This window comes from Bufo gargarizans, chromosome 6 (genome assembly GCF_014858855.1).
Source record: "Bufo gargarizans isolate SCDJY-AF-19 chromosome 6, ASM1485885v1, whole genome shotgun sequence".
Classification (NCBI taxonomy): domain Eukaryota; kingdom Metazoa; phylum Chordata; class Amphibia; order Anura; family Bufonidae; genus Bufo; species Bufo gargarizans.
The window spans coordinates 139,897,605-139,925,120 of NC_058085.1; the positions used below are offsets into that span (position 1 = coordinate 139,897,605).

Sequence of the window (27,516 nt, forward strand, 5' to 3'; positions counted from 1 at the left end):
GAGCAGTAGACTGACTGCACTACATAAGAATAAGCAGCATCTCATCCCGCCTATGGATTATTTAATTACCCAGTTGATTATTATAGATGCATTGGCTGAGATGATGTATATTTAGATATGCACACCAAGAAGTATCCTCTTTCCCAGGCATCCGCCTTTTTTAAGGCACTGCAGGGACCCCTTAGTCGTCTTGAGCATCTTGCTGCTGCCGCCGCCATATGGACAAGTGGTATTTGCAGGTAGCTGTACTGTGTTCACCCTAGTCTGACCCTGGACGACCAGCTCTAGGAAGAGTCCTGGTTGTTCCAAACTTCTTCCATTTAAGATTTATGGGGGCTACTGTGCTCTTGGGAACTTTCAGTGCCGCAGAAATGTTTTGTACCCTTCTCCAGATCTGTGTCTCCACACAATCCTATCTCTGAGCTCTCCAGGCAGTTCTTTCGTCCTCATGGTTTGGCTTTGCTCTGAAATGCATTGTCAGCTGTGAGACCTTATATAGACAGGGTTGTATCTTTCCAAATCATGTCCATTCAACTGAATTTACTACAGGTGGACTCCAATCAAGGTGCAGGAACCTCTCAAATATGATAAAGAGAAAGTGTCATAGCAAATGATCTGAATAATTATGCCCATGCAAAATGTTAGTTTTTCCTATTTAATGAATTTGCAGACATTTCGCATTATGGGGTATTGAGTGCAGATTGATGGGGGAAACCTGATTTATTTTTAATTTTAGCACAAGGTCACAACTTAACAAAATGTGAAAAAGATAAAAGTCTTTAGATGAAAGGATCTGAAGACTTTTCGAATGCACTATAGGTCTGCTTAGCATTTACAACATGTTGTCTGAGCTATGATGCAACCAACCTTGATGTATCCGATTGATTTGTTATCTATTAAGCTGACAAAAGCACCAGTAACCCAGCTCTTGTGTCATGTCAAAATGGTCATGTGATCGGGGGGGGGTCAGCATCAAACCAGATGTTTACATTCAGGGACCCAAGCGGAGCCGCAGAAGTTGGAGAGGGAAGGAGCCAGGAGCCAGGATCAGGATGCAGGTTAGTATGCTTCCTTCGCAGGTCTGCCCAGGAGGAAGGTTTGCTAACCCAAAACTCCACCCCTCCAAGTACATAACCGCTTTAATCTTTACTTACTATTTTGCATTGACAAAAATACTAACATATTTAACTTGACTACTAAATATTTGCCTCTTTTTTAACCTGACAACACTACAATAATTCTAGATTTTTTTGCAGGCATTAAATAGCACTGAACATGACATTGGTCCCGCATCTTGTGCTCTTTTTATTATGTCTTCAGAAAAGCCTACCAGGCTTTAACACAGCCCTGAATCATGTTGTGTAATCCACCTACACACTGCAGCTCTGCCAGCACTTAACCCCATTTTCCGGAGCTCTCCACCCACTTATTCCAGACCTTCACATGACCCTGTGCACCTATACACATTACATTGTTCCCATTTTCCTAATAACAGTTCAATTCAGTGAACCAACCACTGTTTGCATTAATCAATGTGACGTAGTATAAAAATATACATTATTCTTTGTGGGTATACTGGGTCGTAGGTGTCATGGACACAATCACACATCATCGCAATGTATTGAATTCTACATACTTGTAATTTCCAAATGACAAACCTCATGACGTGTACTTTTTTTTGTCTCCTATACTGTACAGCTCTACAACCTCAGTCAGTCTCACCCCCTGCTGAATTGTTACAGGAAGCTCTCTGTCTCTCATCCCTCCTCCCCCCCATTTGGCTTCCTACAAGGCATCAAATAATACTTTATTAGAACCAGATGGAGATTTTGGGATGGGGCGGGGAAATGTAGGGGAATGTAGACACCATTGTAGCAAACTCTGCAATTTTTGTAATTTTCCCTTTTTCCCATTATCAGCTGCAGACAAGGAGAATGGTATCTGCAGTACACGCATGCACAGACTATTAAATTACAAACAATTTTCTCCTCCATACCTCCCTGCTGTGTCAAGGTATCTTTAAGGAGGAAAAATATGCAGCTGGATGAGGATCTAATTGTTAAAACATATGTTAGCAAAGACAACAAACTAAATCTTTTCTGCCTAAAGGGGGGAAGGTCTGATGCAATAGATTTCCAGCTGCCGCTCAACTGTAGACTGACCCTATCAGCATAGCTGCCATGTGGAACCGAAAAGTGAAGTGATGACCTGATCATAGCTAGCCGCCATTAATTCTTTAAAAAAAGAGAGACATTTTCAATAGGGATGACTTGTGTAAAGAGCCACCAAAAACTTCCAATATTGTTCTGACTACAACCCAACAATTATTGCCTCGTCTAAATGCATAAAAATGTTGTTGGAAGATGAACTTTTGGCCCAGTCTGATGTCCAGGGCACTCTGGATCAGGTTTTCATTAAGAATATCTCTAGGGGGTGTAGGGATATCTGTAGGGATGGAATTGGGCACTGCCTGGTTTCCACCAAACTCGACACTTAGAATTGAGGCCGGAAAGTTCAATCTTGGTTTCACCAGACCAGAAAATATTCTTTCTCACAGTCTGAGAATCCTTTAGGTTCTTTTTGCAAACTCCAGACGGGCTTTCATGTGTCTTTTATTGAGGAGAACTGAAAGAAAAGCAGAAGGAGAGCAGCACTCATCGGTGGGACCATTTTGACAGATAGTTTAATCTGCCTGTGAAAAGGGCTCACCTGGATGGGTTACGCTTGGAGGATAGAGGTAGCTGGTGCAGCCAAACTTCTTCCCTCAGAGCACAGCGTGCCAAGCAGAAAATATAGAAGAAAATTTGGATCAGCAGCGGCACAACCAGGAAGGTCCAGGCTTAAAGGTAAGTTTATAGCTATTATGTATTCATAGTTTCCACAGGTTACGCGTTTCTGGCCGGAATGGTCCCTTCCCCAGAAACAGGTAACCTCTGGAAACTATGAATAAATAAAAGCTATAAACTTACCTTCACGACTGGACCTTCCTGGTTGCACCGCTGCTGACTAGAGTTGAGCGGACACCTGGATGTTCGGGTTCGACGGGTTCGGCCAAACTGCACAAAAAAGTTTGAGTTCGGGATCCGAACTTGACCCCGAACCCCATTGAAGTCAATGGGGACCCGAGCTTTTGAGCACTAAAATGGCTGTAAAAATGTAATGGAAAGGGCTAGAGGGCTGCAAATGGCATCAAAATGTGGTTAAGATCATGGCAAGTGCTCTGCAAACAAATGTGGATAGGGAAATTACTTTAAATAACATAAAATACGTAAAAATTCTAAAAAAAATAATCCTGATCTAGGAGGATGAGGTCCATATGGAGTAGGAGGTTCAGGAGGTGGTGGATGTGGCGGTGTAGGTGGAAGCGGCAGTGGAGGAGGAGGATGTAGCCTACACTGCTTTTTGGTTTTAAATGTATTTTTATTTTTTTAAATTAGGGTACAAATTAACTGTTGAATGGATAACTGTTTAGCGTACTAGGTATATAACACTATTAACTGCCTAAATAAAGTACGTTTAAAAACATTTTATTAAATATTTTTAAAAAAATTGGTTCTCCACCACATTCAAAAATCAGGCTGGTGGTGCGAGTTACAGTCTGGAATCTTGTATAAATATCTACCAGCTCTACAAAACTCTACACCCCCACAAATATCTCAGGGAAGAGTATAGGGGCTGAAGAAAGCCCACACATAAAGTGGCGTGATAGGAGTCCAGGCCACTAGACTGGGTCTGTAATATAGATTGGAGTACAAAGTGCAACCACTGGTGGTATGATTTAAATGGACCCGCACTAAGTAAGCGGCTCACTATTTGTTTATTAAACTACTACTGAACATAACAAGGCGCTCTGTATTGCTCAATGCGTTTCTCTGCCGCTATTGCGCGGTATTTCCTCAGGAGCAACGGCAACCTAATCATAGAGGGCACTGTTCAGGTTTAAGTGCATCACTCAGTGGTGAGTGTACAGTAAACATGTGTTTTGAGACAAAAAAAACAGAACAAAACAAAAAATACTGCACGCCTCTGATGGTGTGCGTGCAGCAAGGTAGAGCCTCCGGCACTATGACGGCCGTAGAGCGGTCGAATACAGCGCTGTTTAAATGGAGAACTCTCCGCCCCCCGACCTACCAAGCCTCCAAAGCAGGAGCCAATGAGGTACATCCATCCTCACTCTCACACCTCCTTTTGTCGTCATACTATATGCTATTGGCATCCAGGGTTCGTGTGTTGTTGTGATTTATGCTTAGGTAACCTTATATCCCAGGAAACTATTGTCCATAGATATAGACCTACTCAGCGATCTTATATATCCCAACCACAGCTGTTTTATAACATGAAGTATATTGCATGCTGCACTTTACAAATGTGTTAGAAAAAGCGCACAAGCGCAGCATGTAAAAAATACAGTATGAACTATTATATTATACTTATCACTCTCTATCACCCAGAGGAGACTAGTGGTATAGACACACCACCGTCCCCTCCAGAGAAAACCGCATATAGGATATACCTATGCGATAATAAGTGTGAACAGTGCTCTGCAAACCGCAGCAGTCAACAGGCATAAGAACCAATTGTGTACCATATACTCCATAGCTATAGTGGGACAGAGTGCAGACACTTCACCTCAAATGAAACATGCATAGGATATTGAATCATTGAGGCCACTGGGTTTGAAGGTGTCAAGGATGAAGGTCCATCGGGCCTCTTTTCTCATGAATAAAATGTCTATATCACCCCCTCTGGGTGATGTCCTCACATGTTCTATTCCCTGGAACAAAATACAATTTCTCATTGTGGGATGGTTGGAGATATTTGTGTGTGTGGGGGGGGGGGGGGGGGGTGTGAGTTTTGTAGAGCTGGTACATATTCATACGAGATTCAAGACTCTAACTCGCACCACCAGCCTGATTTTTGAATGTGGTGGAGAAACTTTTTTTTTTTTATATTTAATAAAATGTTTTTAAACATACTTTTAAATTAGGGTACACCCCAAAACATTGGGAAATATAACCTGTGATATCCCCAGTCTTGCTAAACACACGTTCAGACAATACACTAGCTGCAGGGCAGGCCAGCACCTCCAAGGCGTAAAGGGCAAGTTCAGGCCATGTGCCCAATTTGAAGACCCATCAGTCAGTTTGTGTAGGTGTGTGCACACATACTGCCCCGCCATGATTCACGTCACTGTGATGTCCATGATCCATTTGGATATCTTCTCTATCAACTTTCGATGTTCTTTTCTGAGCCTACCATGTTGATCATGGTTATCGGCGAATCAGGGTTCCACGCCGGAGAGGGAGCTTGAGAAAGAGAGACCGCATCCAAGGGAGGTACATTTTTTTTAAATTAAATATGATCAAGCGGAAAAGTGGGTCAAATTATTGAAGCGCAAATGTGGGACAAGTTATTAAAGTTTAAGCATTGAATGAAAGGATCAATTAAAGAAGAATTTTTGAAATTTTATTCCCTGTCACCTATGCAGGGCAAGGGTTTTGTATACGGCAAAATTGGTAAAATGTCACCTTGTAACAGACGATTTTTGGAAATTTAGGTCCCTATCACCTATGCAGAGTAGGGGGTTTAATCATGGCAAAAATGGTCAAATGTCACCCAAGAATGTAACAGACAAATTAGTGAATTTTTTTTTATCTGTCTGCTAGGTATAGCAGTGGTATATCACACCCAATAATTGGTAAATTTCACCCAAAAATGTAACAGACAAATTAGTGAACTTTTTTTATCTGTCTACTAGGTAGAGCAGACAAATTAGTGATTTTTTTTTAAATCTGTCTACTAGGTAGAGCAGTGGTATATTACATCCAAAAATTGGTGAATTTCACACGAAAATGTAACAGACAAATTAGTGAAATGAAAAAACAAAATACGTACAAAAAAAACACTTGATTTATGAGGTGGAGGTCCATATAAAGCAGGAGTTTGAGGAGGCGATGGACGTAGCAGTGTAGGTGGAAGCGGCGGTGAAGGAGGACAAGGTAGCCAACACTGACAATTTTTTTTATTAGGGTACACTCCAAAGGAGTGTGAAATATCCAAAATACAAGAATGAGCAATTGCACTGTAGTATAACAGTGGCTGGTTAAGGCCGGTATATATGTCTATTCTGCACAAGGTACGGACAAGTGCACACCTGATTTTGCCCCCCACTTGGTTGTGCAGAGAAGGGATGGCACGCCTGGAAAAGTAGTGGTGGCTGGGCACGACGTACTGTGGGACAGCCACCGCCATAAGGCTTTTAAAACTCTCCGTCTCCACCAGACAGAATGACAGCATTTCAAAGTCCAGTAATTTTGAAATACTGGCATTCAGGGCCAGGGATCGCGGGTGGGTAGGGTGGTACTTCCTCTTCCGCTCCAGTGTTTGGGAGATGGAGAGCTGAACGCTTCCGTGGGACATTGTGGAGATGCTTGGTGACCCAGATGGTGGTGTTGCTGGCAGATCCTCTGTTTGCGGGGTGGCAGGTGGCACTATTACTCCAGAGGTGGATGAAGAGGCCTAAACTGCAGCATAAGAGGAAGCAGGAGGAGCCAGAGACCTTTCTTGGTTTTTGAGGTGTCTACTCCACTGCAGCTAGTGTTTTGCACTTAGATGCCTGGTTATGCAGGTTGTGCTCAGGTTGAGAACGTTTATGCCTTGCTTCAGGCTCTGATTGCACAGCGTGCAAACCACTCGTACCTGGTCATCAGCACATTGTCTAAAGAACTGCCACGCCAGGGAAGTCCTTGGAGCTGGCTTTGGTGTGCTCGGTTCCTTTCTGCGGTGGGCAGTAGCAGGCGTACTGTCTAGGGGACAGCCGCTCTGCTTTTGCACCCTGCTCCCTCTTCTGCTGTGCTGGTGGCTCTGTGCGACCACCGCCTCTTCCTCCGAATTACACAGGTAACTCGCATGACCTTGATTCCATGCGGAGTCGAGGACCTCATCGTCCTCCACATCATCTTCCACCCAGTCTTCACCCCTGCCCTCCTTGTCGGTCTGCACACTTTCAAAAGCCCCAGCAGTTGGCACCTGTGTTTCGTCATCATCCGAGACGTGCTGCTATGGTCCTCCCATGTACTCATCTTGAAACATAAGTGGTTGGGCATCGGTGCACTCAATCTCATCCACTTCTGGGGCAGGGCTAGGTGGTTCGCCCTGGGAAATCCTGCTAACATAGTCATCAAAAAGCAGAAGAGCCTGCTGCATGACTTGGGGCTCAGACTGCTTGGCTGATTTGCAAGGGGGTCAGGTGAAAGACTGATGGACATCGGCTACAGGTGCCAACTCTGATCTTTCAGCAGGAGACTGGGTGGGAGACAATCTAAAGGAACTGGAGACACTGTCAGCAACCTAATCTACTATCGCCTGTACTTGTTCTGGCCTCACCATTCGTAGAGCCGCATTAGGCCTGACCAAATACCGCTGAAGGTTCTGTCGCCTACTCGCACCTGAGGAAGGTGTTTCACTTGTGCGTGTAGCTGGCACAGATCGACCACGACCTCTCCCTGCAACAGGAGCTCCACCAGCAGCACCATGACTGGGGCCACGTCCCTTATTTGACGCTCTCCTTATATTTCTCAAATGTAGGATCTTGCCCAAAATGGATGTTTTTTTTTATAGCAGAATAGAACAGTAGTATCTAAAGGATGTATCTCACAATGACAGATGCAGCAAAGGCTGCAAATTAAGATTTTTGGCCCAATTTTTTTGTTTCAATTGCAGAATAGAACAACAGTATCTAAAGGGTGTATTTCACAATGACATGCAGCAAAGGCTGCAAAATTAAGATTTTTGCCCTAAATGGGTGTTTTTTTAATACCAGAATAGCACAGCAGTATCTAAAGCATGTATCTCATACGTACAGATGCAGACAAGGCCTCAAATGAAGTATTTTGCCCTAAATGGGTGTTTTTTAAAACCCAGAAAATTATTGAAGTATTTAAAGCTTGTTTTAACAATCACAGATGCAGCAAAGGCTGCAATATTAAGTACTTAGGCCAAAAAGGGTGTTTTTTTAATAACAGAATATGACAGCAGTATATATAACGCTTGAATTTCACACGTACAGATGCAGACAAGGGCGCAAGCAAATTAAGTATTTTGCCCAAAATGGGTGTTTATTGAATAACAGAATATGACAGCATTATATAACGCTTGATTTTCACACGTACAGATGCTGCAAGGGTTGTAAAATTTTGTATTTTGCCCAAAAAGGGTGTTTTTTAAAACCCAGCAAATTATAGCTGTATTTCTAGCTTAAATTGCACACTGTCTAATGCGGCAGATGCCCAAGATGGAGGTTATTGCCAAAAATGGGTGTTTTTTAAAAGCCAGAAAATTATTGAAGTATTTCAAGCTTGTTTTTTTTTAAATAATTGTATATTTATTAAAGAATATATAAATGACAATGCACATCTACAATAAATTCATGCACAATAGTGCAAGGCAAAAGATGAAACATGTAAAGCATCCCATTTATATTGATTGAGCATGTATAACACTCGATAATATGCGATGATGGAAAATGAAAAACTGAGCAGTAATATAACAATAAAGTGAACTAAGAGAAACTGTGTCTATCTTTAATCAGTCCAAGATAGGACTACTGATCAGCAAATCCTAGAACCAATAAGACATCAAGTAGTAGTGAAGGTGTCTTAGAGACCCGAGAGCCCAGAGATTCTCAATATGTAATGCTTCATCAAACTAATATCCAAAAGACAAGACAAATAAGAAGACAATGACACAATGGGGGGGACATCTTTCTCACAAGGTCGTTAAGGTTGCCTCGTGGCACAGTAGTTACCCCACAGGTCCCATATGGCGTTAAAGAGTACAATTTTGTCCTGAAACATAGCCATGAAGTATTCCATTGTTCGGACCTCTGTCACCCTAGCATACAAATCAGATCAACACCCAAATATCGCAGGAAATCCATCTTCCAGTGGAAAGGGAAGTTAACCGTAAGAGAGCTCAGGGCCACATGAGAAATATTAAGAGGGAGGGCCTCAGTTTTGACCCTATACCCCGAGAGCCGAATTCCTGCAGGATAGAGTGGAGGTTTGGTAGGGAAATATGAAGTTTAGTGAGGGTAAGAAGGATGTCGTCTGCATATAGCGATAGCTTAAACTCCTTGTCCCTGACCATAACACCTCTGATGTCTGGACATGCCCTGACTTTGGCTGCCAGGGGTTCGATACACATGGCAAATAATAGAGGAGATAGGGGGCACTCCTGTCTTGTCCCATTAGCAATGCGTATGGGTTGAGATTGAACATGAGGTAGTTTTATTGTCTCTGTGGGGGAGGAGTATAGGATACGAATGGCCCTAACGAAAGGGCCAGAAAGGCCATAAGCCTGCAAGGTAGCAAAAAGGAAAGGCCAACCTAAACAGTCGAACACCTTTTCTGCATCTAAACTAAGACGTAGCATCTCCTCACTCGAGCGAGATATGACATCTATCAAGTCAATGCTTCTTTGTGTGTTATCGGCCCCCTGGCGGCCTGGGACAAGTCCCACCTGGTCTTTGTGGATCAGGGAGGGGAGAAAAACATTTAGTCGGGAGGCCAGGGCCTTGGTGTAAATCTTAAGGTCTGAGTTAAGCAGGGCAATGGGCCTGTAATTTTGGCACTCGTGGGGGTCTTTCCCAGGTTTCGGAATCATTGTGAGATAAGAGTGAGACATTCGGGCAGGTACTGCGTTGCCAGCTAGAAAATGATTAAAAAGGCTTACTAAGTGAGGGATTAGTTCGGTCTTGAAAGTCTTATAATATTTATACGAGAACCCATCAGGTCACAGGTAGGACACAGGTAGCTGTGTAAAGTAGCACCAAACACCACTTCACTACACCCCCCCCCTGTCACTTATTAACCCCTTATTAACCTCTGATCACCCCTGATCACCCCATATAGACTCCCTGATCATCCCCCTGTCATTGATCACCCCCCTGTAAGGCTCCATTCAGACGTCCGTATGATTTTTACGGATCCACGGATACATGGATCGGATCCGCAAAACACATACGGATGTCTGAATGTAGCCTTACAGGGGGGTGATCAATGACAGGGGGGTGATCACCCATATAGATTCCCTGATCACCCTCCTGTCATTGATCACCCCCCCTGTATAGCTCCATTCAGACGTCCGTATGATTTTTATGGATCCACGGATACATGGATCGGATCCGCAAAACACATACGGACGTCTGAATGGAGCCTTACAGGGGGGTGATCAATGACAGGGGGGTGATCACCCCATACAGACTCCCTGATAACCCCCCTGTCATTGATCACCCCCTGTAAGGCTCCATTTAGACATTTTTTTTGGCACAAGTTAGTGGAAATAGATATTTTATTTTTCTTACAAAGTCTCATATTCCACTAACTTGTGTCAAAAAATAAAATCTTACATGAACTTGCCATACCCCTCACAGAATCCAAATGCGTAAAATTTTTTGACATTTATATTCCAGACTTCTTCTCACGCTTTAGGGCCCCTAAAATGCCAGGGCAGTATAAATACCCCACATGTGACCCCATTTAGGAAAGAAGACACCCCAAGGTATTCCGTGAGGGGCATATTGAGTCCATGAAAGATTGAAATTTTTGTCCCAAGTTAGTGGAAAGGGAGACTTTGTGAGAAAATACAAAATAAAATCAATTTCCGCTAACTTGTGCCAAAAAAATAATTATATGAACTCGCCATGCCCCTCATTGAATACCTTGGGGTGTCTTCTTTCCAAAATGGGGTCACATGTGGGGTATTTATACTGCCCTGGCATTTTAGGGGCCCGAAAGCGTGAGAAGAAGTCTGGGATCCAAATGTCTAAAAATGCCCTCCTAAAAGGAATTTGGGCCGCTTTGCGCATCTAGGGTGCAAAAAAGTGTCACACATCTGGTATCGCCGTACTCAAAAGAAGTTGGGGAATGTGTTTTGGGGTGTCATTTTACATATACCCATGCTGGGTGAGATAAATATCTTGGTCAAATGCCAACTTTGTATAAAAAAATGGGAAAAGTTGTTTTTTGCCAAGATATTTCTCTCACCCAGCATGGGTATATGTAAAATGACACCCCAAAACACATTCCCCAACTTCTCCTGAGTACGGCGATACCACATGTGTGACACTTTTTTGCCGCCTAGGTGGGCAAAGGGGCACACATTCCAAAGAGCACCTTTCGTATTTCACCGGTCATTTTTTACAGATTTTGATTGCAAACTACTTCTCACGCATATGGGCCCCTAAAATGCCAGGGCAGTATAACTACCCCACAAGTGACCCCATTTTGGAAAGAAGACACCCCAAGGTATTCCGTGAGGGGCATGATGAGTTCCTTGAATTTTTTATTTTTTGTCACAAGTTAGCGGAAAATGATATATTTTTTTTTTCTTACAAAGTGTCATATTCCACTAACTTGTGACAAAAAATAAAAAATTCTAGGAACTCGCCATGCCCCTCACGGAATACCTTGGGGTGTCTTCTTTCCAAAATGGGGTCACTTGTGGGGTAGTTATACTGCCCTGGCAATTTAGGGGCCCTAATGTGTGCGAAGTAGTTTGAAATCAAAATCTGTAAAAAATGGCCGGTGAAATCCTAAAGGTGCTCTTTGGAATGTGGGCCTCTTTGCCAACCTAGGCTGCAAAAAAGTGTCACAAATCTGGTATCACCGTACTCAGGAGAAGTTGGGCAATGTGTTTTGGGGTGTCATTTTACATATACCCATGCTGGGTGAGATAAATATCTTGTTCAAATGCCAACTTTGTATAAAAAAATGGGAAAAGTTGCCTTTTGCCAAGATATTTCTCTCACCCAGCATGGGTATATGTAAAATGACACACCAAAACACATTCCCCAACTTCTCCTGAGTACGGCGATACCAGATGTGTGACACTTTTTTGCAGCCTAGGTGGGCAAAGGGGCACACATTCCAAAGAGCACCTTTCGGATTTCACCGGTCATTTTTTACAGATTTTGATTTCAAACTACTTCTCACGCATCTGGGCCCCTAAAATACCAGGGCAGTATAACTACCCCACAAGTGACCCCATTTTGGAAAGAAGACACCGGAAGGTATTTTGTGACGGGCATAGTGAGCTCATGGAAGTTTTTATTTTTTGTCACAAGTTAGTGGAATATGAGACTTTGTAAGAGAAAAATTAATAAAAAATCATCATTTTCTGCTAACTTGTGACAAAAAATATAAAGTTCTATGAACTCACTATTTCCATCAGTGAATACCTTAGGGTGTCTACTTTCCGAAATTGGGTCATTTGTGGGGTGTTTGTACTGTCTGGGCATTGTAGAACCTCAGGAAACATGACAGGTGGTCAGAAAGTCAGAGCTGCTTCAAAAAGCGGAAATTCACATTTTTGTACCATAGTTTGTAAACGCTATAACTTTTACCCAAACATTTTTTTTAACTTGAAGTCATATGATCAACCCAAATGTGTCTTCTGGCCAGGCTGCATAAATCTTCTGACTTCAGACCAAGCAGTAATTTTAGGTAGAGGAGGTAGTTGGGCTAGTTGAAGGGCTTGAGGTAGCCATGATGGAATGTCCAGCGGTTCCATGTTAAGCAGTGACCAGACTCTATCTAGATCTGCAGGAGATTTAATAACACATCGCTTGCCTGCTATTGTCGCCTGTAGGCCGAAAGGGAACAGCCAACGATAAGCAATTTTTTGTGACCTAAGGTGGTCACATAGGGGCTTGAGAATTCGCCTCTTTTGTAGTGTGGAAGGTGCAATATCTTGAAAAAAAGAGACTGCGTGACCTTCACAGGACAAGTTAGGGAGATCCCTGGCTCCTTTCAGGATGGCCGCAGTGTCCAGGTACCTCAACAGGCCACACACCACGTCCCTTGGTGGTTCTCCTTCTCTGGGAAGAGGCCTCAGGGATCTGTGAACCCTCTCAATTGTAACAGACTGAGCCCTCTCCTCTCCTAGTATGCTGCAAAACAGGCCCGACGTGGCCGCTGGCAGGTCATCGTGTACGACCGTCTCAGGTAAGCCTTTTACCCTCACATTTTTGCGCCGGCTCCTATTCTCTTGATCTTCTATGAGCCCAAAAGCAGCGTCCAGAGCAGCATTATGTGCTGAAATATTATCTGCCATAGCTGAGCTGTGAGCCACAATATAGCTGTATTTCTAGCTTAAATTGCACACTGACTAATGCTGCAAAGGCACCAGATGTAGGATATTGCCAAAAATTGGTGTTTTTTTTAAACCCAGATTATTATTGCAGTTTTTTAAGCTTGGATTTCAATGTCACAAAAGCACCTATGCAGTGCTGGTGCACTGAGCTTGCATAAAATGGCCGCCACCGCCCACCTAACTAACAGATGGATAAAAGTTCTTTTTCTCTGTCACTGGGCTCAGGGCAGGGTAAAAAGATTGTGCACTGCACCCACACAACAAAATCTATGTAGATCGTTGAGTTCAATTTCAGTTCTGAATAGTTTCTTTCCTATTCTCTCCCTCACAGCAGCAGCATCCTATCCCTACACTAAGCACAGCAGAGTGACGTGCAGCGCTACGTGACTCCAGCTTATATAGAGCCTGGGTCACATGCTGCACTGACCAATCACAGCCATGCCATTAGTAGGCATGGCTGTGATGGCTTCTAAGGGGACAGAGTTAAACGCTTGTTGATTGGCCTTTCAAAAAGCACCATTAACTCGCCGAACCCCGAACCCGAACTTTTACTGAAATGTTCGGGCTCGGGTCCGGGGTCCAAAAATCCTAAAGTTCGGTACGAACCTGAACTTTACAGTTCGGTTTCGCTCAACCCTACTGCTGACTTGAATTTTCTTCTACATTTTATCTGACATAAAGTCCAGATTGGTGGAGCGCTACAGTGATGGTTGATCTTCTGGAAATTTCTCCCATCTGCACATAGGATCTTTGGAGCTCAGTCAGGAGTAACCATTGCGATCTTGGTCATCTCTCTTACCAAAGCCATTCTCCCCTGAATTACTTAGTTTGGAGGAGCGGCCAGCTCTAGGAAGAGTCCTGGTTGTTACAAACTTCTTCCATTAACCCCTTCAAGACAGAGACATTTTTCACCCTCCTGCCCAGTCCATTTTTTGCAAATCTAACGTGTCACTTTTGGCAATAACTTTGGAACATTTTTACTTATCCAAGCCATTCTGAGATTGTTTTCTCGTGAAACATTGTACTTCATGACAGTGGTAAATATGAGTTGATATACACTGCCTGTCCAAAAAAAAGTCACCACCTGGATTTAACTAAGCAAATAGTTATGAGCCTCCTATTGGATAATTACTGCATGGGCGATTGCTTCTCATTTCTTAAACAACCATGTCAAAAGACACATCTCGAGGTCGTGGAAAAGATGTTAGTCTGTTTATAAAGGGTCAAATCATTGGCATGCATCAAGCAGAGAAAACATCTAAGGAGATTGCAGAAACTACTAAAATTGGGTTAAGAACTGTCTAATGCATTATTAAAAACTGGAAGGATAGTGGGGACCCATCGTATTCGAGGAAATGTGGCGGGGAAAAAAATCCAGAATGATCGTGATCGGCGATCACTTAAACTTGTGGTGAAATCAAATAGAAGAAAAACAACAGTAGAATTTAGGGCTATGTTTAATGGTGAAAGTAAGAACATTTCCACACGCACAATGCAAAGGGAACTCAAGGGATTGGGACTGAACAGCTGTGTAGCCGTAAGAAAACCACTAATCAGTAAGGCAAACCAGAAAAAAAAAGGCTTTAATTTGCTAGGGAGCATAAAGATTGGACTCTGGAGCAATGGAAGAATGTCATGTGGTCTGATGAGTCCAGATTTACCTTGTTCCAGAGTGATGGGCGCATCAGGGTAAAAGAGAGTCAGATGAAGTGATGCACCTATCATGCCTAGTGCCTACTATACAAGCCTGTTGGTGCAGTGCTATGATCTGGGGTTGCTGCAGTTGGTCCGGTCTAAGTTCAGCAACAGTATGTGCTCCAAGAATGAGGTCAGCTGACTACCTGAACATACTGAATGACCAGGTTATTCCATCAATGGATTTGTTCTTCCCTGATGGCACGGGCATATTCCAAGATGACAATGCCAGGATTCATTGGGCTCAAATTGTGAAAGAGTGGTTCAGGGAGCATGAGACATCATTTTAACACATGGATTGGCCACCACAGTGTCCAGACCTTAACCCCATTGAGAATCTTGGGATGTGCTGGAGAAGGCTTTGCACAGCAGTCAGACTCTACCATCAACAATGCAATATCTTGGTGAAAAATATATACAACACTGGATAGAAATAAATCTTGAGACATTGCAGAAGTTTATCAAAACAATGCCACAGCGAATGTGTGCCGTAATCAAAACCAAAGGCGGTCCAACAACATTTTTTTGGTGGCAACTTTTTAAATTCCAAATGTAAAAATGTTAAATACCTCATAAAATAGTTATTACTTTACATTTCCCATATGTCTTCTTTATGTTTGCATCATTTTGTAAATGTCATTTTTTTGGAACGTTAGAAGACTTAGAATTAAAAAAAACACTTTTTAAGGATCAGTTAATTTATTAAGTCACAATATGGGGCTTACATATTAGAAACCACCAATAAATGGCCCAACCATTTAAGAAACTACACCCCTCGTGTTATTCAAAACAGATTTTTACAAACTTTGTAAACCCTTTAGGTGCTTCACAAGAATTTAAAGAAAATGGAAATTAAGATTTTCCATTTAAATACATTTTTTCTGTAACAAATCAAGGATTAACAGCCAAAAAAAGCTCAATATCTATACCCTCATATCTATTATCCTGAGATTCTGTAAACTGCTGTATGGGCACACTGCAGGGCGCAGAAGGAAAGGAGCACCATAGGGTTTTTGGAGGGTACATTTTGCTGGACTGGTTTTTAGACACCATGTCACCACTTGAAGACCTCCTGATGCACCGCTACAGTAGAAACTCTGAAGAAGTGACCCCATTTTGGAAACTACAGAAAAAAGTGACAGTTTTGTTTGTACTATTTTGGGGTACATATGATTTTTTTTATCGCTCTATATTATGCTTTTTTGAGGCAAGGTTTTTATTTTTTGTTTTTTACAATTTTCAACTGACATGACAGATCATGTGCTATTTCTATAGGGCAAGTTGTTACTGACGTGACAACATCAAATATTTCTACTTTTTTTGTTTCAGTTTTACATAATAAAGCATTTTTGACAAAACATGTTTTTGCGCCTCCATTTTCTGAAAGTCATATATATATTTTTTTGTTCTGCCAATCGTCTTGAGTAGGGGCTTGTTTCTTGCAGGAAGAGTTGACTTTTTATTGGTACGATTTTTGGGTATTTTTTTGATCATTCAATATTACATTTTATGAGGCAAGGTGACCAAAAAATTGGTTGTTTTGGCAGAGTTTTTATTTACAGTATTCACCTTAGGGGGTAGATCATGTGCAACAGATGCAGCTATACCGAAGGCCTTATTCACATTTCCGTTTTTCACTGACGTGTGCTGTCCGCATTTTCTGCAGACAGCACATGTACCCATTAATTTAAATGCGTCTGTTCACATTTCAGTATTTTTTTTACTGACCGTGGATAAAAAAATTACGGGGACATGCACTACTTTGATTTGTGATGCAGACCAAGCACGCCCATTGAAGTCTACGGGTCTATGAAAATCACTGAAACAAATCCATGTTGTGTCTGTGTTGTGCCCGTTTTTCACTTTGGACTAATAGGAGATTCTTTGGAAATTAATTTTCAGCTGAGCAACGTCAGTGAATTACAGATGACACATGGATGGTAAGAACAGACACACAAACCAACCACGGATCGTTCACGGACAGCTTTTACAGATGAAACGTACGCTTTTTTTAACGGACGTGACACTTACATGGAAATGTGAATGAGGCCTACTATGTCTACTTTTTTAAAAATGTATTTCAGTTTTACACAATAAAAGCATTCTTGAAAAAAATCAAGTTTTTGTGTCTCCATTCCCTGAAATTAACTTTTTTTTGCGGGATGAGGTGATGGTTTGATTGGTACTATTTTGGAGTACGTATGACTTTTTGATCGCTCTATATTATGCTTTTGTGAGGTGAAGTAACAAAAAAAAATTCTTTTTTGGCACAGTTTTACAAAGTGTTCACCTGATGTGGTGGATTATGTGATATTTTTTTTAGAGCCAGTCGCTGTGGATGCAGTGATACCTAATATGTCTGTTTTATTTTATTTTTTTACTTGAAACTTTATTTTTTATTAAGAATTACAATGCATCCTGTTACACTGACAGTTGCCTAGGAGACCCAGCCTAAGGGTTTGGATCTCCCAGGCTTCCGTAGAAGGCAAAACCTTTTGCCCATCGGGTCCCTGTCACCGCAGCACAGGAACCTGATGGGGATCTCAATGAGACTGCAGACCCCCTGTATGACTGCAGCACACAAGGGTTTAATCTGCCGCCATCACTGTTTACAGCGATGCCGGCGGATACAGTCACAGCTGAGCCCCTGCACTGATTAGGCACGCACTGCTTCAGTGCCTGCCCTATTGACATAATGTAATGTTAAGTCACGTTGCGGGAAATCACTTCCCACTATGACGTAATAGTACATCATATGTCAGGAAGGGTTTAAGAATTTTGGAGGCCACTGTGCTCTTGGGAACTTTCAGGGCAGCAGCAATTTTTTGTACCCTTCTCCAGGTCTCCATCTCCACACAATCCTGTCTCTGATCTCTACAGGCAGTTCTTTCCTCCTCGTGGATTGGCTTTTGCTCTTATATACATTGTCAGCTGTGAGACCTTATATAGACAGTGCTGTGTCTTTCCAAATCATGACCAATCAACTAAATTTACCACAGGTGGACTCCAATCCAGGCGTGGAAATATTTTAAAGATGATCAAGTGTCATAACAAAGGGTCTGAATACTTATGTCCATGTGAAATTTTAGTTTTTCCTTTTTAACACATTTGCAAAAATTTCTAATTTTCACTTTCCCATTATGAGTGCAGATTAACAGGGAAAACTATTTTTTATTTTCTTTAATTATTTTAGCGCAAAACCACAAAATAAGAAAATGTTAAAAAAAGTGAGTGTCTGAAGACTTTCCAAAATATATACAGTACAGACCAAAAGTACAGACACCTTCTCATTCAAAGAGTTTTCTTTATTTTCAGGACTATGAAAATTGTAGATTCACACTGAAGGCATCAAAACTATGAATTAACACATGTGGAATTATATACATAACAAAAAAGTGTGAAACAACTGAAAATATGTCATATTCTAGGTTCTTCAAAGTAGCCACCTTTTGCTTTGATTACTGCTTTGCACACTCTTGGCATTCTCTTGATGAGCTTCAAGATGTAGTCACCTGAAATGGTTTTCACTTCACAGGTGTGCCCTGTCAGGTTTAATAAGTGGGATTTCTTGCCTTATAAATGGGGTTGGGACCATCAGTTGTGTTGTGGAGAAGTCAGGTGTATACACAGCTGATAGTCCGACTGAATAGACTGTTAGAATTTGTATTGTGGCAAGAAAAAAGCAGCTAAGTAAAGAAAAACGAGTGGCCATCATTACTAAATTCAGGTCAGTCAGTCCGAAAAATTGGGAAAACTTTGAAAGTGTCCCCAAGTGCAGTCCCAAAAACCATCAAGCACTACAAAGAAACTGGCTCACATGCGGACCGCCCCAGGAAAGGAAGACCAAGAGTCACCTCTGCTGCGGAGGATATATTCATCCGAGTCACCAGCCTCAGAAATCGCAGGTTAACAGCAGCTCAGATTAGAGACCAGGTCAATGCCACACAGAGTTCTAGCAGCAGACACATCTCTAGAACAACTGTTAAGAGGAGACTGTGTGAATCAGGCCTTCATGGTAGAATATCTGCTAGGAAACCACTGCTAAGGACAGGCAACAAGCAGAAGAGACTTGTTTGGGCTAAAGAACACAAGGAATGGACATTAGACCAGTGGAAATCTGTGCTTTGGTCTGATGAGTCCAAATTTGAGATCTTTGGTTCCAACCACCGTGTCTTTGTGCGACGCTGAAAAGGTGAACGGATGGACTCTACATGCCTGGTTCCCACCGTGAAGCATGGAGGAGGAGGTGTGATGTGTAGGGGTGCTTTGCTGGTGACACTATTGGGGATTTATTCAAAATTGAAGGCATACTGAACCAGCATGGCTACCACAGCATCTTGCTGGACCATGATTTATTTTTCAACAGGACAATGACCCCAAACACACCTCCAGGCTGTGTAAGGGCTATTTGACCATGAAGGAGAGTGATGGGGTGCTGCGCCAGATGACCTGGCCTCCACAGTCACTGGACCTGAACCCAATCGAGATGGTTTGGGGTGAGCTGGACCGCAGAGTGAAGGCAAAAGGGCCAACAAGTGCTAAGCATCTCTGGCAACTCCTTCAAGACTGTTGGAAGACCATTTCAGGTGACTACCTCTTGAAGCTCATCAAGAGAATGCCAAGAGTGTGCAAAGCAGTAATCAAAGCAAAAGGTGGCTACTTTGAAGAACCTAGAATATGACATATTTTCAGTTGTTTCACACTTTTTTGTTATGTATATAATTCCACATGTGTTAATTCATAGTTTTGATGCCTTCAGTGTGAATCTATAATTTTCATAGTCCTGAAAATAAAGAAAACTCTTTGAATGAGAAGGTGTGTCCAAACTTTTGGTCTGTACTGTATATATATATATATATATATATATATAGCAAACAAATAAAGTAGCAGCACACCACTAAATGGACTAAGACTAAGTGAACAGGTGAATATGTGAACAGGGTCAAATACATAACGCCAATACTTCCACGGGGGAATATTAGAATCGTGCCCCCATAAATCCAGAGGGTAGGGTGAGTTGGGGCAGTATATGGATATGTAAAAAAGATGACATGAGGTTATGACATTAAAATCAGTCTAGAACGATATCCAAAGTTATCGATAAAAAGAAGTACAAACAATCTTGTTTAGTACTCACGTCACCACGAAGATAAGTACATGACACTTGACACCAGACCCTCCCCCGCCGAGATCGCCTGTAAGTAGGTGGTTCTTTCGTCGTCCTGTGAATAGATGACACAACGGACTTCCAAAGTGCAAAGTAACTTCTTTAATTCAAATAGCTTGAGGCGTTTCGGGGGAATAAAAAAAAACTTCTTCAAGAGCATCAAAGGGTGTATACACAGCTGCAATATTTATATTTTATATTATAAATATTGTATACTGCTCCAACTCACCCTACTCTCTGAATTTATGGGGGCACGATTCTAGTTTTCCCTGTGGTATTTAGGAGCATTCAGTAAAGTTACATAGAGGTGTTTACCATCTCCCCCCCCCCCCCCCCCTTTTTTTGTCTTGGTGCCACTCCCTCACCGATTCTTGACCTTAGGCGCTCCACCAACCCTTCTTTTCTTTTTCTCATATTGATTACTCTTTGCAGCCTGTGGTCCAACTTAGTGGGAGCAGCCTCATTTACCTCTTCTTTTCCTGACAATTTGGGTAACCCTTGGCACCTCCCTCTCCCCCGCTCCCTTCTCTCCCTCTTCTCCTCCTCTTTCCTTATCCACCCCCCCCCCCTCCCCTATTCTGTGGTATTCCATACCACCTCTGTTTTCCCCTCCAGTACCCTTATTTACAAACAGAGTCCAAGCTGTAAAACGCCATTCAAAGGTGAATATCTGTTTATGTGTCTGTAATTGACTGTATGTTGCAAAACAAAAGAAATGAGATTACATTCTGGTATACTGACAACCCACAATAACTTTCCAACCTGAACTTTGTATATTCATTGCTTGTCTGTGTGTTTACCGAGGTACATGGCCTGACAAATTGACTTCTGAGTCTGCAGTGGAAGTTTTGGTATAAACACCTACTAATGCACTCAAACCCCTACATAAATCTCAAGTTAACGGTTTCCTCCATTTAGAATGAATATCTGATCTTGCCTGAAACAAATAAAAAACCTTATGGTAAGTGCTTAGTAAGGATATATTCTAGAGCAAAGTTCACATTTTGTGGTGTGAAGTAATACAGTACTACTGCAAAAAGGGTTGCCAAATGAGGAAAATCATAATGCACTATCAACAAAACTGCACCATGGTTGGTTTAAAAAGTGCTTACATGTAGGCAAAATACTAACCTAGCTACCTTACCTAACTGGACTTCTCCCTTCTGCTGCCACAGGTGTCCCCTGCTACTTGCTACTTCTTGTCTCCTTGTTAAGAGAACCTGACTGACCATTCATCATCGAAGTAAACGCTCAAGCATACAGCCATATTATACATCAGTGTCTGATCAGTTCATTCATCATTGATCCCAAACATGGGGGGACTGGCCATAGACCCTGCAGGGAAATTTCCCGGTGGGCCAATGCACAGATGACCACCCAAACCCTTTTGGCTACCAGCCAGGTACGTAAAGACCTGATCCTCTCAGCATTAGGGTACTTTCACACTTGCGTTTTTCTTTTCCGGCATTGAGTTCCGTCACAGGGGCTCTATACCGGAAAATAACTGATCAGTTTTATCCCCATGCATTCTGAATGGAGAGTAATCTGTTCAGTTTGCATCAGGATGTTTTCAGTTCAGTCGTTTTGACTGATCAGGCAAAAGAAAAAACCGCAGCATGGTACGGTTTTATCTCCGGCGAAAAAAAACGGAAGACTTGCCTGAATGCCGGATCCGGCATTTTTTCCCATAGGAATGTATTAGTGCCGGATCCGGCATTCAGAATACCGGAATGCCGGATCCGGCCTTCCGTTCTGCACATGCGCAGACTGAAAAAAAGGTGAAAAAAATAAATGCTGGATCCGTTTTTCCGGATGACACCGGAAAGACGGATCCGGCATTTCAATGCATTCTTTCAACTGATCAGGATCCTGATCAGTCTTACTAATGCCATCAGTTAGCATACATTTTGCCTGTTCCGGCAGGCAGTTCCGGCGACGGAACTGCTTGCCGGATCTCTCTGCCACAAGTGTGAAAGTACCCTTAATTAATGTTTTGCCATCTTCAGGATGATGATAGTTTCATACTGTGGCTTGGGTGGCAGTATTTTGTTCTGCACTATGGTATTGCTGGCCCTGCCTACTTCTGTTGTCCCACCTTTGGACCCACCTACAACATGGGGCCACTTATAGTTTTTTTTCAGGGCCACTTTAAGTTCACAGTCCGCCCCTGATCCCCAAAAATGTCTAAAAGTTAGATAGATCAACCCTGGTGGATGCGGCTGAGGAATGCCCTCTTTATATGCCAGGACTGGAAGAGGCACCTTGTGGGGCCACACAGCTGCCAGGTGTAAAAGCAAAGAGATAAAAACCTTTTTGCAGAACTTACATATCTTCTTACTGAAAACTACATTTTTGTCATATTTATGAGGTCAGTGCTGCAGACAGTGGCTACACTGTGGTTTATAAAGCAGATATTAAATGACAACCATCTCTAGTAAAATTTAAATAGCCAAATATCCTTCCTGAACGTGGCCAGGAGAAGCACTGCTGGTGCCCATAGGAAAAATAAACATCTTTAGTTTTTTCTAAGGCTTAGAAGCATGAATTTACAATTTCTCCTTCACCGCTGAGGGCAATCCACACATGTTCTCTCTGTACTTATCTTTGCTAGTGCCCATAGCCCCACCAAGATCAGTTGCATGGGCAAGTTCCCAACTAGGGTGTTATATCTCATCATATTGCCCATTAAACATGGATGCATTTTAGGAAATGGCAAAAAAGAAAAAAGAAAAAGATAAATGGTGTACATTATATAAGTTCTCACCAGGCCCTTGTTCTGAAGGCTATGGACCACAGTACATGTACTACTAAATTGCACCATTGTGCTCTATGGGTCGGTGTGCTGCCAGTTGCATACACAGACAAAAAACTGTCTGAATTAGGCCTTAGGGTACGCGGTCATACTGTCAGATTTCGGCATGCAGTTTTGGAAGCAAAAACCAGTAGTGAATAAAAAAAAATACGAGAAATTGTATCTGTCCTTTACACCGCATTTTTCAAATAATATAACAAACTTTTCGCCCCTAAAAGGGGAGGAAATGGCAATGCGTCTTATGGAGCGAATACTAATGTCCACTTTCATTATGGAAACGCCAGCACATCTCCCTGTGAGGAGGAATGAGGATCTGATACATAGGACTGAGAAGTAATGGGGAGTATGATAGGCGTCTGATCTGAGGTCAGAGGAGGAATAGGAGTCTGATACAGAGGTCTGATGGAGATTGGGGGGTCTGAAACTGTCTTTAGGGGCCCAATACACTGCCCAATGTTTGGGCAGTGCGAGCACCAATGGATAAACACATCCATCGGTGCTTGTTTGAACAGGCCTGATTACACAGACCAATAGGAATGTGGGAGGAATGATTGCTACTGCAGTGATTCCTCCTTAATTCTCTTCTATTCATTATCGGCAGCACATGCCTGATTACACAGGGAGATGTGCTGCCAGTAATCGGGTATGTTTCACCCTGATAAAAGATGCCCATTAGCCAATGAAAGAGCTCGTTCATCAGCTGATCGCCACCTGATTATACAGGCCAATTGTCTGGAACAAGCGTTTATATGAGTACTTGTTCCCAATAATTGGCCCAAAAATTGTGTGGTGTAATAGGATGTTAAAGATATATTTGCATCTTGGACATTGGGGCATATCGCTAGGGTGGGACCTGCAACTATATTAAGAGCCCACAAAGTACCGCTTTTGTGGCCACTCTCTACAAATTGCTTATGGGACTGCCAAAAAAAGCAGAGTGGTGGTCGGCTGTTTTCGGAAGTCCCATTGAAATTAATGGGAAGCGCACCGCGCAAGCGCAGCCACCGGTCCATTCACTTCTTTGGGGCTTGCGGCTCTTCGGAAGTCCCATAGAAATGAATGAAGGGTGACTGCACATGTGTTGTCTGCTCTCCTTCTCTTGGCGGGCTTTGTTTTAGAGATAGGTGCGGGCTGCAGAGGTGGGACCTGCACCTATCAGACATTGCGGAGATATCTCAGCGTTATGCCACCAATGTCCAAGATGGGAATACCCCTTTAGGGCATTTTACACAAGGCAATGATCGCACTCACAGATCATTGCCCTGTGTATGTATATATGTCTGCAGATCAACTGACAAACAATGAAAGGTTCTATTGTTCGCATCTTTCATGCGGACATAAAAATCACGGTCGGCAACATGATCCAATCTGTAAACAGAGATGTGCTTCTGACAATAATGAAAAATGTATGGGGTTCGTTCCTGCATACAAACGATGATTGCACCATGTAAACAGATGAAAATGCGCACTGATCACCTTGATTTATCATCGATTGGCAATAGTTAGCGACAATTATCTGGCTACATTTTTTAAACCAGCAACTGGATTTGAATTATTTTGTAAGTGCATGTAATTAAAGATTTAGCATAGCCACTGAGTTATTCAATAAAATATATCTGTATAGCGCCACCTGTATTTTTTTTCTTCCTATTTCTTTGACCTGCTCACTGAGATGGACACACATGCTCAGTTTCAACCTTCAACTGCCTCCTGAGCTGTGATAGGGAGAACATGTGCAAGCCCCCTGAGCTTCCAACTTGATATAAATCTATCAGAGCAATGGATGGGGAGATATCTGGATCTATGTGAGGTACAGGGCTGGTTCTAGCTTCCACCTTTCATTCTTCAGAACTCCTTTGGAAAATGAAAGGTGGAATCGGGTTGGTTACTATGGGCAACTAAGCCAGTTTTCCTTAAAGGGAGCCTGTCATCTACTTCATGATGCCCATACTAACGGGAGCTTAAAGTAGAGACAGGTGAGTTGATTTCAGTGGTCTGTCATTTAAAAGTTATAAGTAAGTGGTTGCCGAGAACCAACATCACAATCATTGCAGACTGGGCCTGGAAAAGAGTCATGGCCTCCTGAGAAGAGTCCTGGTTATTCATGACTTCCTGCTCTCCTGCCACCTGCTGATGACTGACAGGCTTCTACCTAGTTTCCTCCCCATCTCTCTAGGAGAGACCTGTCAATCATCAGCGGATGGGCGGGGGGAGCAGGAGATTTTGAATAATCATGACTCTTCTCTAGTAGATTTGACTCTTGTCAAAGCCTGTGCTGCAATGATTATGATGCTGGTTCTCAGCAACCACTTACTTTTAGCTCATGAGTGACACACCGCTGAGATCAGCAGTTCTGTCACTATTTTATGCTGCCCTCAGTGAGGTCAGCATAAAGTTCATGACAGGTTCCCTTTATCACCAGTTTGATAAATCTCCCCCAATATGTATGCTAGATAGGTGCGGGTTCCCACCCTCATAATGAATCTCTCTCTTCTAATTGACAATCATGTAAAGGAGGAGAGAGAAAATTGTGAACAAAATAACAATGTAGTTGCAGAGAGAGCTGAGCCTTTAGGTGTAATGACAACGCCCTCGTTGCTCCTAGAGACTCATTTGCATATATTAAAACTTAATTTTCCTCAGTAATGCGGGCACATATGAACAGGGAACAACACAGATGCCTTCAGCTGCCAAGTGCACATGCAACAGGTGGGCCAATTTCATTGGTATAATATGAAGACTTGCAACACAAGAAGTAAAAAAACATGTATATGCAAAATTAAAGTGTAACTGTCCTTTTATTTTTATTTGTGTAATGTATAGGGGCAGTGATGCTGACCATTTTTGTAATATACTTTAATTACTGAAATCGTACATTTCTATTACAAAAATAGCACTAAAGTGGCCCATTTTGAGCCTTAGCAACAGTCCTCTGTCTTCTGTTTACATAACAGTGGAGACTTGCTCAACACTGACTGTGTTATGTAAACAGAAGACAGAGGAGCGTTGCTAAGACCTTAAAATGGGGTACTTTAGAGATATTTTTTCTAATAGAAATGTATGATTTCAGTAATTAAAGTATATTACAAAATTTTTTAGCCTCACTGCCCCTCTACATTACACAAATACAAATAAAATGGCAGTTACACTTTAAGTTCAATATAATACCCAAAATACAATTGTCAGCCTCTTTTATTACTTATTTTGCAAATACATGTGTTTTTTTTTGGTGTGGTTCGTTATAATAAATGCGGGAGTGTACACAGATCTTATAGGGCCCAACAGCAAAATTAGTATGGGGACCCTCCACCGTTTTCTGCATTTTATTAACTTTAGCAAATTACATCATGTAGACAGAGTTAAAGGGGCTCTCCGGGCTTTTTAAAATTGATGGCCTATCTTCAGGATAGGTCATCAATATCAGATCGGAGGGGGGCCAACACTCAGCACCACCCACCGATCAGCTTTTCCCGCAGTGTGCACGTGCCATCTCCAGTCTCTCTTCCTGCTCACCATAGACATAGCAGCAGTGAGCGGAAGAGAGAGAGGAGGGAAGGGTGTCAGGTGTTGTATCCCCACCGATCTGATATTGAAGACCTATCCTGAGGATAGGTCATTAATATTAAAAGCCCGGAGAACCTCTTTAATACAAGGCACTCGCAAATGTATTGTGATTGTCCATATTGCCTACTATAATGGCTTGATTCATTTTTCAATCACATTATACTGCTCAGTTCTAGGGGTTACGACCACTGCGCAATCCAGCAGTAGTGGTTGTGCTTGCACTCTACATGATAAATACCACTTGCTGAAGTGATACAACCCATTTAAAGTGGAGGAAACACTCTGCATTACTTCTAACACAAAAAAAGAGAAGTTCCAGTATTCAGGATAAAACCTAGATGTTTTCTTTATTTATAATGGTCACAATTCACATACATGGACAGATTCTCCCTCCACCGCTAGATTGACATGTTTCGGACTTGTTAGTCCTTACTCTCATGTGTGAACCAGCCACACAGCAAAAATAATCCCAGGATCTAAAACCGAGGCTGGGATTAACCCCTCTGTGACCAGTGCACACATATTGCATTTATTTTACCCCTTATGCAAAAAGTAGATATCAAAGGTCATTAAAACCACAAATTCATATGAATAATTGAATGGCTGCGATCCAATACAGCATTGGTTCAAACTTGCAAATAAGTGTATATATATGTAATAAAACGCACTGTGTGAAACGGGCCCCATCCACCCCGATCACACATATGATGTTACCGTGGAACCGAAGTGGATAAATATCCAAACTCACAAGTGAACAAAAACCATACTGCTGGATCTGCCTATTTAGACCTTTTTCCTTATAACAAAGAAGTAAAACTGGCTATGTTACATGTTCCACGACTACTTAAAGGAACATATGTATTATCTGAAGTTTATTTAGTGTCATAATTAATGTCTTATTTTATTTTTGTTTTTAGTCCCCAAATGCATGAACGGAAGAAGAGAGAAAGAAAGAAATAAAAAACGTGGGGGAAGGGAATAATCCTAATTCTATCGTATTTACTATCATCCCACTGGTGTGTACATTGTTGTTATTAAGTTATATTTAAATGATACAACCCATTTACAGTGGAGGAAACACTCTGCATTACTTACTTTACCTAAATTCTGTGCTAGAAAATAAAGT

General features: G+C 42.1%; 1 long non-coding RNA gene across 1 annotated transcript; it reads left to right on the top strand.

Annotated features, from left to right (window-relative positions):
• The first annotated feature begins 989 nt into the window (after positions 1-989).
• On the top strand, positions 990-27,516 carry LOC122940684. Its single transcript, XR_006390380.1, has 3 exons — positions 990-1,058; positions 21,190-21,416; positions 27,308-27,516. It is a non-coding gene; the product is annotated as an uncharacterized LOC122940684 (long non-coding RNA).